Source organism: Phyllobates terribilis, unplaced genomic scaffold, assembly GCF_046119375.1.
Source record: "Phyllobates terribilis strain yellow unplaced genomic scaffold, ASM4611937v1 Scaffold_2__4_contigs__length_985480577, whole genome shotgun sequence".
In the NCBI taxonomy this organism is placed as follows: domain Eukaryota; kingdom Metazoa; phylum Chordata; class Amphibia; order Anura; family Dendrobatidae; genus Phyllobates; species Phyllobates terribilis.
In genome coordinates, this window is record NW_027362762.1 from 109,456,558 (window position 1) to 109,474,214 (window position 17,657).

The 17,657-nt window shown below is 45.7% G+C and overlaps 1 protein-coding gene across 1 annotated transcript in view; it reads right to left on the reverse strand.

Moving 5' to 3' along the window:
• The window catches only part of KATNAL1 (katanin catalytic subunit A1 like 1), a 195,644-nt gene extending 189,743 nt beyond the window's left edge, over positions 1 to 5,901 (reverse strand). The window contains exon 1 of the mRNA XM_073662488.1: positions 5,496 to 5,901. The gene's annotated coding sequence lies outside the window, so the exon portion shown is untranslated. The remainder of the gene's footprint in view (positions 1 to 5,495) is intronic.
• Between the last annotated feature and the right edge of the window lie 11,756 nt (positions 5,902 to 17,657).

Here is a 17,657-nt window from a genome sequence, read left to right on the forward strand (position 1 = left end):
AATAGACTGTGTACGAGCCGTGTCTTTGTCACCAGTGAAATGTTCCTCGATTTGAATAACTTCATTGTTGATTTGCCAATAGCTATTCTCCAATTGACTTCCGATGTCATCGCTGCATCTTGAGTTGAGTCCCATGTTTGAGCTTTCCATCTTGACTCTCTGCATTGAGTCCTTCGTTCCATCAACGCTTGTTGCTATCAATGTTGTATCTTCTGCGTATTTAAGACTATTGATGATTCATCCACCAATTTTGATTCCATCTTTTTGGCCTTTTCCATTATCCATCTAATATTAGCAAATATATCTCTTGTTCCTCTGCCTTTTCTGTACAGTTAGAGCTGTTCCCAAGCGCCGGGTGCTGAACGCTGTCCTCATCATTGCCCCCTGCTTGCGCTGTGATCAACGCAAGCAGGGGACAATGATGAGAGTAGTAGTGTCTGCTCCTGCAGTGTCCATATGTAAAAATAAGAATAAGATAATAAAATCTTTATACTCACCCAAATTTGCTCAAAGTGTGACGAAAGAATCAACCCTCGAGGTTTGCTCTCCCTTTCCCCATTGCTGCTGCCTGTAACGCCCGATTCACTCATCCGTATTTAATAATCTGAGCACAGACCGCGAGTCTCCTGACCTGAACTCGTGAAAATCATATAATTAAAGAAAGCTATAAAGTTCGATCAGGAGACCACAAAGCAAGTATGTGTGAAATTGGCCTAACTAGGCCCTGGTGACAGGAGTATTAGTTGGGTGGTACCGACTTCTACAAGGCTCAAATGGAGCTGAACCCCCAAAAAATAAAGCAAGTTGTTAATAATAATAATATAGAACAAAGGCCCTGATTCATCATTTGCATCTTTTAAGCCATTTTTTGTTTTGTCTTTATTTTTGCAACTGCAGAATTCAAACTTCATTTCAATGGGTGCACGATTGTTCGATGAATTGGTGCAAATTCAAAGCTGCTTAATTTGTCTCCTTTGTGAATTTTGGCAGTATTGCCAAAAACTAACATGCAACACTTTAAAGGTTATTGAAAGAATCGCAAGACTTTTTAGAGTAAAATGTTGCATGATCCTTTCAATAAGCTTTCAAAGTTGCATGCTAGTTTTTGTAAAACATTAGAATTCACTAGAATACTGATGTACAATTAAGCCAAAATTTTGTGACATTTCCAAAATTCTGGACGGATGAATTCAGACAATTTACCTCCCCAAGAAACAGAGAAATCTTCAGATCAGAAGACCCATCCTAAATCGACAGGTTTCCTGACAAGATCTAAGTTCTGTTTTGCAGAGGTTTGAAACCAGCCTGAAGCTAAGGCCTCATTCAGACAGTCAGTGGTTTTCACATACATAAAAAATGGTACTAGTGTCATCAGTGTTTGGATTCAAGTGTCAATTGTTAACATTAACGTATCGTCAGTGATTTTCACATATGGATAAATAAATTACAAAACTTCTCCTATCCTTTGCTATTCATGGATAGAGGCCATCCACATGTCCTCTGTGATTTTTATGGACCCAAAGATTTGCTTCAGTATTTTTCATCGTGTCGCCAGTTAAAAAATCGGACAAGTCTCTGTGATTTTTGCACAGACCGACTGTCCGCGTAAAAACACACATATGAAATGTCTCATATTTTGTAATATGTATGTGTTCTATCTGTGAGATCTAAAGGGGTAATGTTTTTCCTTGTGGAGAGTGAAAAGCCAGGCCTGGCATGTCAGACAGAGTAATTAAGGAGATTTATAGGCCATGCATGTTCCTCTGAGAAATTAAATATCAAATTGCCTCTTCAGCGAGGAAGAAGACCTGAACTCTAGTGCCAGCTATTGGAAGTAGCAATCCTAAAAGTCAATATCAACCCTCCACCTAGCCAAATCAGATCCCATACTTTGCACTGACGAGGGGCAATACCCCGAAACACTGTCTGCAAATTTAGATTCTGGTTTGGCTTTTATCCCAAGTCATATGGCAAGGCTCGTTAAAGGGTTGATATTGACTTTTAGGATTGCTACTTCCAATAGGTGGCACTAGAGTTCAAGTCCTTTTCCTCTCCAAAGAAGCAATTTGACTGTGAAAAACACGTACGTGCAATACAGATGTCTAAATGAGACCTAAAACATTTCGATAACCAAAACCAAGCCCATATGGTGGAGAACACAAAAAAAAAGACAAAAGCAAGTAATTTAAAAAAAAGGTGCAAATTCAAAAATGAATAAGGCACAAATAAAACAATTAGAACCAGAAAAAAGGCTGGACAAAAGCCTGATACATTGTAGCAAACTAGAGATTGGTGCAGCTGCTGTGAAGTTTTCCCCTCTCACATTGTCTACACTGTGCACAATTGTATCCCCTTTTCGGAGGAGTGCAGGACCAGGTACAGTATGTTTTTCTATCTCTAGAAGACAGTATAATATGCCTATTTTATTACTTTCAGAATGGGGGAAGGAATGTGATTTTGACTTTTTTTTTTTAAAGGGAATCTGTCACCACTTTGGAGATATCAGACCACTACTATGGCGATACAGGGTATAGAAAAGGAAAATCTGTACATACCTGTATGGCCCATAGTAGAGGTTTGATTGCAGAGAAAAGCGCTTTAATCAATTCTATTTTGTCCAGGGGACGCCAAGCAATCCCCGCCTATGTGCTTATTATTCCCCCAAATCCGCGCCTGTATGCTTAATTATCATATTCCCCCCCTCTCCTTTGCACTGTGCTCCCCCTTGTGCCGGGCATGAGCAAAGCGCCGGTCACATATAGCTCACATAGAGCGCGCTTTGCTTCATCCCAGCTCCGTCTCTCTGTCACTTCCCGGCGCCTGCGCAATAGAACAGTGCGGCGCAGTGCACGGAGAGACGGGGCCGGGATGAAGCAAAGCGCGCTCTATAGGTAAGTATAGATTTACTTTTCTATCACCTGTATGGCCATAGTAGAGGTCTGATAACTCCAAAGTGGTGACAGATTCCCTTTAACTACTCTTGGGGTTGCAATACAGCAGCGACACCTAGCAAACTTTGATTGCAAAATAGGTGTCATGGCCAAAAATGCAGTGTAGGCCTAGTCAAACCGAAGGAAAACTTTTGGCAGGCAATACAGCTTGCCAAATACTGAGGGTATGTGCACACAACATGTGATAGATACCAGCATAGTTTTTGATTTTGAATCAGACAAAAACACCATCTGTGTTTTGCCTGAAGCATCTTCTGCGTCGTCTTTTTTGTAGTTTTTGGTACAGTTTGAATTTCCTAAATAAAACAGTGGTTAGTTCCAAGCAGAAGCCTCACAAGAATGGTTAGGTCACTTCTTCACTTCTTTTAGCCGCTTCATGTCTTTCAAAACCTGAAGCGGTTAAAAAAAAAAAGTTAAAACAAAAGAACGAGTTCAGACAAACTGAACATCAAGGGGAAGTTAGAGAGCAGCCACGCCGAGCTCAAGTAACATCACAACCTCTTGTGAGCCACGGGAACTCGAGTGCTGGCACCGCTGGAACGGCGCTGGCACGGGAGGCAACTACAAGGGTTTTTATTTTAACGGGGCCAAACATGAGGGATGAGAAGGGGTTGTCCTAGTAGTAGACAACCCCTTTAACATAGGATATAGTGATGTGCGCAAGTGCTCGTTACTCGCATTTGCCTAGGGTGCTCGGGTATGCACCGGGTATAGTGGGTGCTCGAGTGACATGTTCGAGTCCCTGAGGCAGTACGTATGTTTCGCGACTGTTAGACAGCTACAAAACATGTGGGGATTACCTGACAAACACGGACAATCCCCGCATGATTTGTGGCAGTGTAACAGTCGCGAAACATTCAGGCGTGGGGACTCGAACACGTCACTTAAGCACCCGCTATACTCTGTACATATCCGAGCACCCTAGGCAAACTGGAGTAACGAGCACTTGCGCTCATCACTAATAGGAAACTGGATTTAGACTTGTAAATTATTAGAAGAGTTGCCCAGGTTTTGCAAAAAAGTCTGCAGTGACTCTATGTGACTGTAGACTTCTGAATCTGCACATCGCGCATAGTGCACACTGTGAGAATTCTCCGGTGCGGAGTGACTGCACCTGTGCGTTATGGTTACTGACTAGACATGCGCGTCTTGTAATACAAGCGAAGTGAGTGACTGCAGAGTTTCGTATAAAACCTGGATAACTCCTTTAATAGCTGCTGTATAATAACGGATTGTACACGGATGACAAATGAGGAAAAAAATGTGTTCGCTTTTTTCTGGATGAAATTCAGGCAATTTTTTATATGCGTATGTGAACCCGGACCGACAGTGTGCAGTGTACACATTGCTAGCATTCGGCTGTGCTAACCGGTCATGTGAAGACCCCTCAACCCAGCTGGCAGGCCCGAATGGTGACAGTGTGTATATTACACACAGTTTTTATATATAAATACCAGTTTTTGTTTTTTTTCGCATGGGGCAGTTTATATACTTCATTCAGAAGCTAAGTTCGGAGTTTTATTCAGGCTGAAATGCCAGAGGAATTGACATGTCGTTTCTTTTTGCACAAGGAAAAAGAACAACATCAAATCTACTACAGACGTGCGTTCACATTTAATTAAATAGGAAGTTTACACAAAGAGAAGTTAAAGCATTTCTTTTGGGGGAGGGTCCTGGACCAGAGTCTGCTCCAAAATTCAAGTAAAAAATCTCTGTACGGACAAGTGAACATGTCCTCCTAATATATAAGCTTCGGTTGAAGGGAAAATCCACAAAAATAAAATAATAACGTAAAAAAGTATTAAAAAAAACAAAACACACAAGTACAACTGATCGCCCCCACAACCCAAAACTAAATATTCTCTATCTAAAAAAATAACCGTCACTGTAAGGGTATGTGCACACGTTAAGTATTTGGTGCAGAAATTTCTGCACCATTTCTGAAACTCTTGGCAGGAAAAACGCAGCGGCAAAAACTTGTGTCTATGTCGCATTTTTCTGCGTCTTTAGTTTTCTTGCATTTTTGGTGCAGATTTTTCCCCACTCTATTAGTATTTGTGAAATCTGCACCAAATCGCCTTCAGGTTTTGTGAAAAATCTGCACTGAAAAAAACCGCAACATGTGCACAAGAGGGCAAGAACTGAAAAATGCATTTTTGTGGCAGGTTGTGCATTAATGCAGGCGCTCTGCCGGGTCATTATCTGGGTAAGCCGCCCCGCCTCAGGCTTGAAGTTTCGGTGATGTGGCTGGAAGGCGACTACCCCGGTCTCCATGGAAATCTGCCATAGCCGGGTGCCGGTGTCGTGGTGAAGTAAGATGGCGGCTGGTAACCATCGCCAAATTGTGAATTAAAGGTTGGGATTTTTTTTTTTTTTGTTCTGAAAAAGAGCAGCCAAAGGGAGGGCATGCTGAGAGTTGTAGTGCCCCAAGACCTGGAGGAACAGTGAATTAATACACCACCATGCTACAAAGCAAAGACACTTGACAGCTGCATTGCTGAGCTCACCAGGCCTGTAGCCATGAGGCCAGCAGCCATCACTCACCTGCTGGGGCGGCCTCTGGCCTCACAGTCCGGGCTCTGATCCGCTGTAGCCTCTACAATAGGGATAAATGCACAGAAGGGATAAGGATGGAGAATCCCTGCATGGAGCGCGGGATCGTGGGGCTTGTAGTCCTTTGTTCACAAGCTCCTTCCACCACCGATAACTAACAAACTACATGCCCCAGCATGCCCTGCGCGCCCGATGCGGGGGTCAGTGATACAGCTGAGTGTAAGGGATGAGTGATGGCAGCAGTGTTCAGGCGGGAGAGCGGAGTGATGGACGGCAGTGTGGCGGGGCCCTGCTTGGGAGTTGAGACCCAGGTTTGCTCCTTTTTTTTGTTCCTAGCGAGTAATACGTCCCCCGCCTTGGCCGTTACTATAGTTGTGTTTGCGGCGTTGTCATGGCTGCGGGCGGATACAGACAGAGCTGGGCTGGCGGGGGAGGAGCTTATACTGCAGCCACTGCTGCATCCTCCAGGGGGCACTGCCTGCACAGTGATGCTGCTATAAAGCCCACAGACTGTCAGTAACTGCTACAGAAAGCTGAAATCACTGTCCGTATTGTCCGTATACCTGTACCATGCTGCACGCTTACTGTACCAATGCACACCGCCCAACTTTTGAAGAACAGAAAGAGGGACAAATCATGTGGCGCACTTAGCGTGTTGCGGCAAATTTTGGATCCGCCCCTGGTCACACCTCAATCCATGTCCATTTACCATTCCTTTCTCCCCTGGCAGGAGGAGTTGTCAGAGGGGCGCTGGTAATGAGGGGCATTCAGCAGACTCCATAGACTGCAGGGCGTAGACCCACATCCAGGACTGTCCGCTGTATCCGAGACAATTGGGACTAGAGATGAGCGAATGGATTCCCAGGTCTCTGGTCCAGATCAATGGTACCTGGCGGCTGGATGGGAGGCTGTGAATTTCTAACCATCCGGCGTCCCCGGCGGCTTTTGATCACCCAGGGCAGCGCGACGTCATCTGTGCGTCCTGCTCATCTCTAGTTGGGACCTGAGGATTAGTTTTTGTTCCCTCATTCACAGTCGGAGCTGCCAGAACTTTCTCATCGTTATGTAGCTTCACTATACGACATCTGGCTTTTTTGTGTCTGTAAGTTCGTGTTCACACAGTGCAGAAATACTGTGTTTTTTTTGTTTTCTGCAGATGTCCGCACCAAACTCCACAATAGGAATCAAAGTTTTTCTGTACTGTTAAAAAGCGTTAAAAACTCTGCTTCATATCTTCCCCAAAATCGCATCAAACAAAGAGGAAAGCGCATAAAAGAAACGCAGCAAAGACCCCATAATCAGAGAAGATGGTTACTGTGTTGTGTGGTGCAGACACCTGCAGAAAAAAATCAGCAGAAAGAACGCAGCATTTATGAACACGACCTCAGCATTACCGTTTTAATACATTTTTATGGGTTTAATAGAGAAAAATATGAATTACGCCAGTTGTTTTTTACGTCATTTACCGATCCCTGTAAATAATCTGATCGCTGTGCTGTGTGGGTCGTTACGATTACAAGGACACCAAATATGTCCGTGTTATTTGCTGATTTGTGATGTTCATTATTTAAAAATAAACGCATTAAAAATAAAAAAAATTTCATTATCGAGTGTTTTTCATTATTATTTTTTTAGTAATTTTATAAGATGAAAAAATCTCTTAGGGTATGTGCCCACGATCCAGAGATGCTGCATGCTATGCAGCGTCAAACCCACAGCGTCCAGATGTTACAGCATAGTGGATGGGATTTGTAGAAATCCCATGTCCGCTATGCGTCCCCGTGCACCTGCGGATCACCCGCGGAAACTGACATGCGGCTCATCTTTCCAGACTGCAGCATGTCAATTTCTCTTGTGGGTCCACATGCTGGCTTTCTCCATAGACCTAACCTCTATGAGGAAAGTCTGCAGGTGAGCAAAAAAAATAAAAATGGCGCCTCTCATTTTCATATTGAGCGGAAGCCACCGCCGGCTATTCCGGAGAGTCGGGCCCGCAGGCTTGTACGCATCGTGCGCACATACCCTGATTCTCCATGTAGAGTAAAAATACATACATTGTACACAGCAGTGTATTCATATCAGCCTAGTCATAGTCTGCAGTACAGATCAAGTACATGGAATTCTGCACTTTACCCCAGAGGAGCTTGTGGCTCAGCACGTTAAAGCTCCCATCTATCTGTAATGTGTGAAGGTTGTGAGTTCAAGACCTGAGTAGACACTAAGCAAAAAAAAAAAAAAAAGGATAATTGCTTATTGTTTTTAATACTTTTAGGCTATATTGCCACGATCAGGAACAGCAGCGCTTTGGACGCAGCGTATTCTCGCTGCGTTCTAATAACTCAGGTTCACTGAGCCATGTGGAGTTACCGCATCTAATGACATTCAATTGTGGAAATTTCATAGTGGAGACCAGCGTCACTGCAACAGAAATTGGCCTGGTTTACTCAACGTCAGACAGAAGCACAGTGGGCGTGGGATTTCTATAAATCCATCCACTGTGCTTCTGACGCGCCCCCTGGGCCGTGGGGTACCCGGAGTCGGGCCGGTGAATGCTGGGGGATGTCACAGTGGCGGTGACCTGGTCCGTGACCCAGGGCGGAATATAGGGGAATATTTACAGGGGATTATAATTTATAACGTCCGTGACGCCACCTGTGGTATACGGCTAAAGGGAGCCACGGCTGCGGAGCAGTCCTCTGAAGCTGATGTTACTGCAGCAGGGATGGTGTGGCTCTCCACAGGAAGAGCTATCTCCAGGCCAGTGTAGATGTTGTAGGTTGTGCTGGGCATTGTAGTGCAGGGGTTGATGGCGCAGCAAGGAACACAGAGACAAGGGAGTGCAGTCCCAGGGTCTTTACTCACAGTTGTTGCAGTCCAGATTACAGGGATCCATGTAACTGCCCTCGTCTCCTGTGTTTACTCAGGGAGGGGTTCGGTCTACCCCCAGGTAACTCCGGAGTACTTAGCAGGACCCCCTTCTGTGTCCTCTCTCTGGCCTTTTCCCTGCACCTCACACCTAGTATCTCCAATCCGGTACCCGCGGGCCTTGGCGGGCGACGTCTGTTCCGTCCCCTGGGTCCTATGTGGCTACCTTCTCGGTGAGACTGGCGTGGACTTGTGGCTACAGGACATAAAGTTCTGCAGCCTCCGGTTTCTAGTTGGGCATAAAGTCCTCCGCTAGTTGAGGGACCGGTTCCCTTTAGATGGCCTGACCCCTCCACTGCCTGGCAGATGCGGACGTACGGGTGGCCTTCTGCACAGACCGTACCCCTGGGGTCCTTTCCTGATTCCTGGAGCCTTTCTCCTGCTCCCTCTCCTCTCTTCTCTCCTTCTCTTCAGACTTGGGCCTCACTGGCTAGGCCCGCCTCTGGAGCAGAGCTCCTGCAGAGCCTCTGCTCCTCTACTTCTGCTCCTCTGACTGAACTCACTCACTAAGATGGCTTCCCATTTTATATCTTCCTCTCATGTGCTCCCCTAAGCTACTTCCTCCACCCACACCCACTACATGGTTCCCCCTCTCTGGGTCCCACCCCACTCCAGCCAGGAAAGGGGCTCAGCAAGAACCAGAGGCATCTTGCCCCTCCTGCTGGCCTGGAGTGATGTGTTGGATGCAGGTGTTAGGGTCCTGGGCTGTACTCCTTCCTTACCTGAGAGTGAGATACCACACCTCTGGGTGAGATGCAGTACCTCTGTGGTGACCGAACCCTCAGGGGCGCCACACTTCTAATTTAGAACGCAGCGAGGGTGAGCTGTGTCAAAAACGCTGCCATTACAAAGCGTGGGCTTATAGCCTTATAAAAACAAGATAAATATTTTTCTTCATCTCAGTATACAGGCACCATAACAATATATTGTTATATACAATGTATTTCTATGGAGCTGAATACTCTGCTTCTGGACTCATTGAAATGTAGGGTCAAAATAAGCAAAATCTCTTATCTTTCCCATTATGGGCTCAGTGGTTAGAGCACACAACCTGTGAGTGTTGGGAAACAAGCTGTGATTGTGAGTTCAAGTCCTGGGTGAGAATGGTAACAGGAGTAAGAGGAGGTGAATATGTAATTTCATTTATGCACTAAGAAGAGATGATTGCCCCCCCCGAGGAGGAGGAGCTATGGAGGGATGAGAACATCTGTGAGAGGTAAGTAAGTATAGAAGCCAGGAGAACAGCTGAGCCGTGACGGGACAGTCGGGAGCTCTGCCAATGTATATTTTGTCTATGTCCTAATCAACGCCCATTTTCCATTATCTTTCTCCCCCGGCAGGTTGAGATGTCAGAGGGGCGCTGACAGTGAGGGACATTCAGCAGAGGCCCAAGACTGCACAGCATAGACCCACATCCAGGACTGTCCGCTGTATCCGGGAGAGTTGGGACTAGAGATGAGCGGATCGATTCACGGGTCTCCAGTCCAGCGTCCAGGTCAGTGCTACATGGCGGCTGGACGGGAGGCCGCGAATCTCTTATCTTCCAGCATCCCTGACGGCTTTTGATCACCTGGGGCAGCGAAATGTTATCTGCTCATCTCTAGTTGGGACCTGTGGATTATTTTTTGCTCCTTCATTCACAGTCGGAGTCACCACAACTTTCTCATCTTTATGTAGCATCACTGTGTCTGTAAGGCCGTGGTTCACACAGTGCAGAAATCCTGTGTTTTTTGTTTTCAGCAGATGTCCGTGCCAAACTGCACAATAACAATATTCTCCCCCTTATTTGATGCGCTCTAGGTGCAGATGTGAAGCCGCGTTTTTAATGTGTTTTTTATAGTACAGAAAAACTTTGATTCTACACTTAATAATGTATCTGCAGTTTTTTACATACATTTTTTTACGCTCCACATAGAAGCCTCTAGAGATAAAAAAAAAGCACCAAAAAATCACAGTTCAGCAGCGTCTTTAGACCACAGGGGGCGCAGTTTTCATAAAGTCACATCCACTTTGCTTGGACAGCCAGAATTTCTGTGCAGAAAGAGCAGCAGAAAAAATGCAGCGTTTACGCTACATGTGAACATGAGCAAATACCCTGCAGTAAATAAATAGCAATTGTGCATGAAAATAATATAGCATACTTAGTTAACATAATTTCAATAAAAAAAACGTAACAGCCATCCCATCAGCATCAAGGTGAACCTACCCGGGACAGTTCTAAAGCTCTAGTATTAAAACCTTACCGTATGTCAAATGACGTAAATGTGAATAAGGGCCTGGTCCTGCTCAACCTTTATGGGGCCTACCAGCTGTTTCTCCATGACTCCGGCTCAAAGCATCTCTTTGCTGACGTTGAAGTCTTGTTGGGACATGATAGCCATCCACCAACCATCCACTACTCCATCCACTACTCCAGTGATTTTCAACCTTTTTTGAGCCGCGGCACACTTTTTATACTTAGAAAATCCTGGGGCACACCACCAACCAAAATAGCACAAAATTACACTAAAACAGTCATATTATACATATAGTTAATAATATAGATTCTAAATTTATTTTACTCAGTGTGAAACCTGGGCCTGTTTCGATAAACACAAAAGGGATATCCTGGCAGGAATGGTGGAAAGACACACACGAAGCTCTTCCTCAACAGTTCTCAGTTTCTCCCTGTTTTTAGTTTTTATCGCAGTCAAGCTTGAGAAGCCCAGCTCACATAGATATGTGGTTGAAAATGGGAGCAATGTCAAAATAGCTTTGTTGGCCAGAATGGGGAACTCCTTGGCAACAGATAACCAAAAACTGTCCAAAGGAAGATCAGCAAACTTTAGCTTTAAACCGCGATCTTGCTTCAGTTCAACGAGTTCCTCTTGCTCCTTTAAAGTCATGTCCTTTCCAGCAACAGATAATGAGCTGTATGGGTCCCTAACCCAGTCAAGGCATTCTGTGAAGGCTGAAGAGAAATAGAACGATAACTTCTCCTCAAGAGTTTTCAAATGTCTGCCAATCGCTTCGCCCATTGCAGCAGTATTGACATCATGCAGTTTCTGGGTGAGTGGGAACATCTGAAGGTTGCCACCCTGCACATGTTGTTGCCAGAGCTGCACCTTTAAACGGAATCCGTTCATTTTATCAGTGCTTGTAAGCAGGTTTTCATTTCGACCTTGCATCCGTGTGTTTAGTTCATTCAGATATTGAAATATATCAGCCAGGTATGCCAGCTTTGCACACCACTCATCACTTGCAAGCAGCTTTGAATAATCGGACCTCTCGTTTGTAAGAAATATTTTAAGTTCCTCTCGCAACTCATACACACGGGCCAGCACTTTGCAGCGTGACAGCCACCTGACCTCCGTGTGGAGCAATAAGATTTTATGTTCCGCTCCCATTTCTGTACACAAAGACGCAAATAAGCGACATCTCAAAGGTCACGTCTTCACAAAGTTCACTATGCGCACAACATCATCCAACACAGGAGCTAGATCTGCTGGTAAGGTCTTTGCAACGAGGGCCTCACGGTGCAAGAAACAGTGGGTAGCAAGAACATCTGGGTTTCTTTCTTTAACCCTACTTACAAAGCCTTTGATGCGCCCGACCATGGCTGCAGCTCCATCAGTGCTGACACCTGTGCAGTTTTCCCATGTAAGTCCACTTTTATCAAGATATTCCGATGTGACTTGGAATATTGCCTCTCCTGTTGATTTTTCTGTCAGTGCCTTGCAAAGTAGGAAGTTTTCTCTAATGGCTTCACCATCCACAAAACGCACATTGGCCAACAACTGACAATGTCCACTGATATCCGTCGACTCATCAAGTTGCAAGGCAAATTTCTTACTGATGCGCACCTTTTCCAAAACAACTGTTTCAATGTCCGCAGACAAGTCATCAATCCGTCTGGCAATTGTGTTATCAGAGAGAGGCACTTTAGCTATCTCTTTAGCTGCTTCAGGGCCAAGCATCTCATTTACAATAGCTTTACAAGCTGGTAGTATTAATGTTTCTGCCACAGTGTGGGACTTTTTTGATTTAGCTATGAGTTCAGCAACAAGGTAGCTAGCTTTGAGGGCTCTCTCATTTACCTTTGTACTTTTTCTCAAAAAAGTTGCCCCTTTCTCATTGTTTGTACGTAAGCGTACAAAATACTCCATCGGTTTATTTTGAACGGAAGGGTGTTTCATTTGGAGATGGCGTTTAAGTTTGCTTGGCACCATAGCGCTATTGGAAAGCTTCTCACCACACACCAAGCACAGTGGTGTTGGTGCTGTCGCATCCCCAGTGGAAGTAAATCCAAATGAAAGATAGCTTTCACTGTATTGCCTTGAGCTCACCGTCTTGTCTTTTTTCTTTTGTCGAACTCTCATACTAGGGTCTTCATTTGGGTTAGAATTGTGTCCAGGGTCCTGTTCGGCATTTGCCTTTTCCATTCTCAAATACTTCTCCATCACTGCTGAGATAGTGTGCGCAGCCACACACTAAAATAGAAGAGTATTACATTATCTGCCACACTTAAAGGACCTCTGCTAGGCATATTTCATTCCTGAGGGCTTAAAAAGCAGCTCTCGTGGTGACAAGAAGCTCATTTAAACCCCCCAAGAGTGAACTTCGCGAGAGCTGTGTGTGTGATAATAACTTATATTACTACGGTCTGCATTTCCTGCTTGAATTGACACTAGTGACGTAGCACTCCGCTTTCTCTATAAGTAGAATAGAGCCGGCTGCCAAGTGCTACGCCACTAGAGTCAATTCAAGCAGGACATGACTGCTGAAGAACGGTACTAATATCATTTATTATTCCATACATACAACTCTCACGGAGTTCACTCTTGGGGGTTTTAAATCAGGTTCTTACCACCACAAGAGCTACTTTTTTAGCCCTCAAGAGTGAAATATGCCTGGCAGAGGTCCTTTCAATAAATTATTTATTTTAAAAAAGTGAAATAAAAAAGGATAACCCCCTCATATATTCAATCCCATGTAACCTCATAAATACAGTCCCACGTATATGAGCACATGATTATCAGCATCATATACTGTGGTGATGTGCACTGTACAGCGCCACAGTATATGGTGCTGATTATTATGTGGCTCATATACTGCAATATAAAGGGGTACAATGAGAAGTACTATGGCCATGAGGCCAGAGTACAAGTGCCAGCTCATATACTCAGCATATGAGCTGGTACTTGTAGTACTCCAGCCTCATGACTATAGTATTTCTCATTTTACATTTCTCATTGTTATATGCAGTATACTGCTGGAGTACTAAAAGTACCAGCTCATATGCTGAGTATTCTGCCAACAGTTCATATACTCAGGCAAAAGCTCATATAGTCAGCATTATTGGTGGGCATTACTTTGGCGGCGGGCAAATGCGAGAGTCTCTCCGCTCTCAGGATGACGCGCCGGCCTCGGTGACGTCATTAAGTCGCGCAAGGTTCAAAGCTTGCGCATGTGTTATTGTACACGTCTCCTACATTGTAAGAAGGCGTGACTGCGCATCGAGCGCATTGCCGGGAAACAAAACACAGGGGGCACCATAGTTTGGGGAACTTTCCCCGCGGCACACCCGACCATGTGTCGCGGCACACTAGTGTGCCGCGGAACACTGGTTGAAAATCACTGCACTACTCCATCAAATCTGAACCATCCAGGATTATCAGTAAACTAGATGGTGGCCCGATTCTAACGCATCGGGTATTCTAAAATCCCCCCAATGTATCCCCCCGGGGCCCCTAATGAATTTCGTAAATACCTCATGTTGCCAATACTGCCTGTGCGCGGCGCTATCGCTGACCGTGCACAGGCAGCACGTGACCCCCGGCTGCAGCCGGCTCTTGCTTCCGTTTACGTCTCTCTCAATGAATGGGCACGCGGTGGATGCCAGGTGTGACACGATGGGGGATAACCCCGCCTACAACCAGTCACTCACTGTGGAACGCGGAACAGGAGACCCCTGACTGCAGCCGCAAATAGTCGTGACGTAAGCGGAAGCAAGAACCGGCTGCAGCCGGGGGTCACGTGCGCGGTCAGCGATAGCGCCGAACACAAGCAGTATTGGCAACATGGGGTATTTACGAAATTCATTAGGGGCCCCGGGGGGATACATTGGGGGTTAATTTAAAGTAGCCGCGCCAATATCGCTGATTGGTCGCGGTCGGCTGGGCGCGACCAATCATCGAAGCGTGGTTCAAATCCCGCGCCAATTCGCTGCCGGACTGCGCCTGTCGCTGATTGGTCGCGGGCGGCTGGCGCGAACAATCAGCGACTCGGGATTTCCGTTACAGACAAACAGAATTAGACGATTATATATATTATATTATAAGACTGTTTTAAAACCTGTCTTCATGTATGTCTGGGCCCACTGCAATCGTTTCTGCTTGTGAGCACTGTTTAGGGGTGGCCAAATAGTAGGTTTATGCACAACTACAAGCGTCTGGAGGATCCAACACCTTAACGCACCACTCCAGCTTGGGTTTTTTTCAGCACTGGAGTGTCACTTTAAATGTAAGTCCCCTGCCTCTGGTCTTATTCTCAACCTCTGGCGTCTTCACCGTTTCTCGTTGCCGCTCCAGTCACCCCACGCGATCTGGTGACAGTAGCTTTTGACTGGCTGGAAGTCAGAAGTTACATCACAAGCTGTCAATGCAAGTCTATGAGAGCCAGAACGAGGCTTACATAGACTTGTGCTGAAAAGAAATGTTCTTTGATATGATCAATTTCCATACCTGACATCTTCATATAATCAAGCATGTCTTAAGAATAAATGAGGACTATTATCACCTTGATATCCAGCCGGCTTTAAGAATAGACATTGACTACCATCAATATAATGGAATTTAATAGGATGCCACTTTGATTCTTTTTATACTTTGAGCTAACTATATCTCTGGATTTGCTTTAAACTAAATGACACACGGTCCCTTTTCTTCTGTGTTCTGGCACTTTCACATATTAGGCCATTTTTATGTCATATACCTAGTTGATGTGGCTGGGCACATTGCTGGGGCACTGCGAACTGGCCACTCTCTTTGCTCAGGCAGTGTAGCCTCCCTCCATAACCCAGTTATACTCACAGTATTTCTAGTTTAGCGCTCGAGTCCCGACAGCTTAGACGCGCTCTTGCGCATGCGTTGCTTTGCCCCGGTGGCGTCGCAGGCCTGCCACGTTGCCGTGGTGATGTGAGTGATGACGCACATCCTCTCTCCCATCATGCGCGGCGTGCGCGGTCCTGCCTCGTCATGGGGGCGGAGCATCATTGCAAGTGGCGCGCTGATTTGCTACCTTACAAATCACTCACATTTAAGGAGCCACCTTTTTAATACAAACCATGTCTCCTGACGAAGCCACTCCTGGCGAAACACGCGTCGAGGCACCTGTGCATCCCCACCTACTCTCTCCAGGCTTACACCATGATGCAAGGTAGCATACGCTGATCATTACTTTTTGCCCTGAACTGATCTTACGCTGTATGGCTTATATAAGGCTTGGGCCTTCTATGAGATAGCTGTTATGATCTGCTACAAGCACTAAGGAAAGAAAGGAGATCTGCAATAGAACTAAGCTAGATCCCTACGAGGTAACGGGGAACCTGATCCTGCGATCAGACCCGCTAAAGTCCTCGGCTAGTCTGTACGAAGACCTATAGATGCAAGGGAGGGATCCCTACAAGAACTAGGGACTGGGATAAAGTTGGACACCTCCTAGCAGAAATTGTAGCAGTAAAAGACAAACACACAACATAGAACATAAAGGTCCGAAGACCTAGCTAAACTGACAGAGAAAGGTAACTAAGCACCAGGCTAGCTTAAAAGTAGAAATTACAATGAAGTCCAGCAAGGCCAGGAGGGCGGAGCAGGACTAAATAGGCAAAAAAGGTCATGTGACCAGCAAGATAGAAAAAACCTAACAGGAGAGTTCTAACAGTACCCCCTCTTCTATGAGGATCCTCCGGATCCCCTAGGCCCAGGCTTATCAGAAAACCTCTTGTGAAACGCTCTGACAAGTCTGGAAGCAGAAACATCATCCGCCCTCACCCATGAGTTATCCTCGGGTCCGAAACCCTTCCAAGCGACGAGATACTGCAAACTCCCTCTATACCGTCTAGAATTTAGGATGCGGGAAATTTCGTATTCCCCGTCCTCCACCACCGGAGGAACAGTGGCAGAGGCGTCTCCATCTGACACATAAGCTCTTTTCAACAGAGAAACATGAAACACCGGATTAATCTTCCAGGAGGTAGGAACCTCCAACCTAACAGCAGATTGGTTAACTACCTGAAGCACCTTAAGGCTATGTGCCCACGTTGCGGAAATGAAGCAGAAAATTTCTGCTTCATTTCCGCATGTCCTCTCCCGGAAAAATGCATGCGGAATTCCACATGCGTTTATTGCGCATTTATCGTGCGTTTTTAATGCATTGCACAAGGCAATTCTGCATGCGGAAACGCAAAATTAATGGACATGCTGCGGATTTTTGAACGCAGCATAAACGCTGCGGAAAAATCCGCAGCATGGGCATAGAACTTGCGGATTCTCATTGGGGACAATGGGATGCGGATTACCAAGCGTTTTACAAGCGTTTCTGCTGCGGAAAATCCGCTTGTAATCCGCAACGTGGGCACGCAGCCTAAAGGGCCCTACAAACTTGGGACCCAATTTTTTAGAAGGAATCCTCAACCGCAGATTCTTAGAGGACAACCAAACCATGTCACCAATAGCAAACAAAACCTCTTGCCGTTTCCTATCAAAGTACCTCTTAGATTTTTTGTTAGCCTCCTGAAGATTACCACGCACATCCGTCCAAACTCTCTCCAAATCACTGGAAAAACTCTCCTCCTCAGGCACAGCCGATACCAATTTGGAGAATGACCCAAAAGACGGATGTCTCCCAGAACAACAAAAAAAAGGCGAACAACCAGCAGAAGAGGATGTATGGTTGTTAAGAGCAAACTCAGCAAGTGGCAGAAACTCAGACCACCCCTCCTGATTGTCTGCCACAAAACAACGCAAGAACTGCTCAACATCCTGATTCTTCCTTTCTGTCTGGCCATTAGACTCAGGATGATATCCAGATGAAAACAACAAATGAACTCCCAACCTGTCACAAAAAGCACGCCAAAAACTAGCCACGAACTGAGGTCCCCTGTCCGAAACAATGTCAGTAGGAACGCCATGTAGTCTGACAATTTCCTTGACAAAGGCCTTAGCGAGTGTCTTAGCGCAGGGCAGTTTG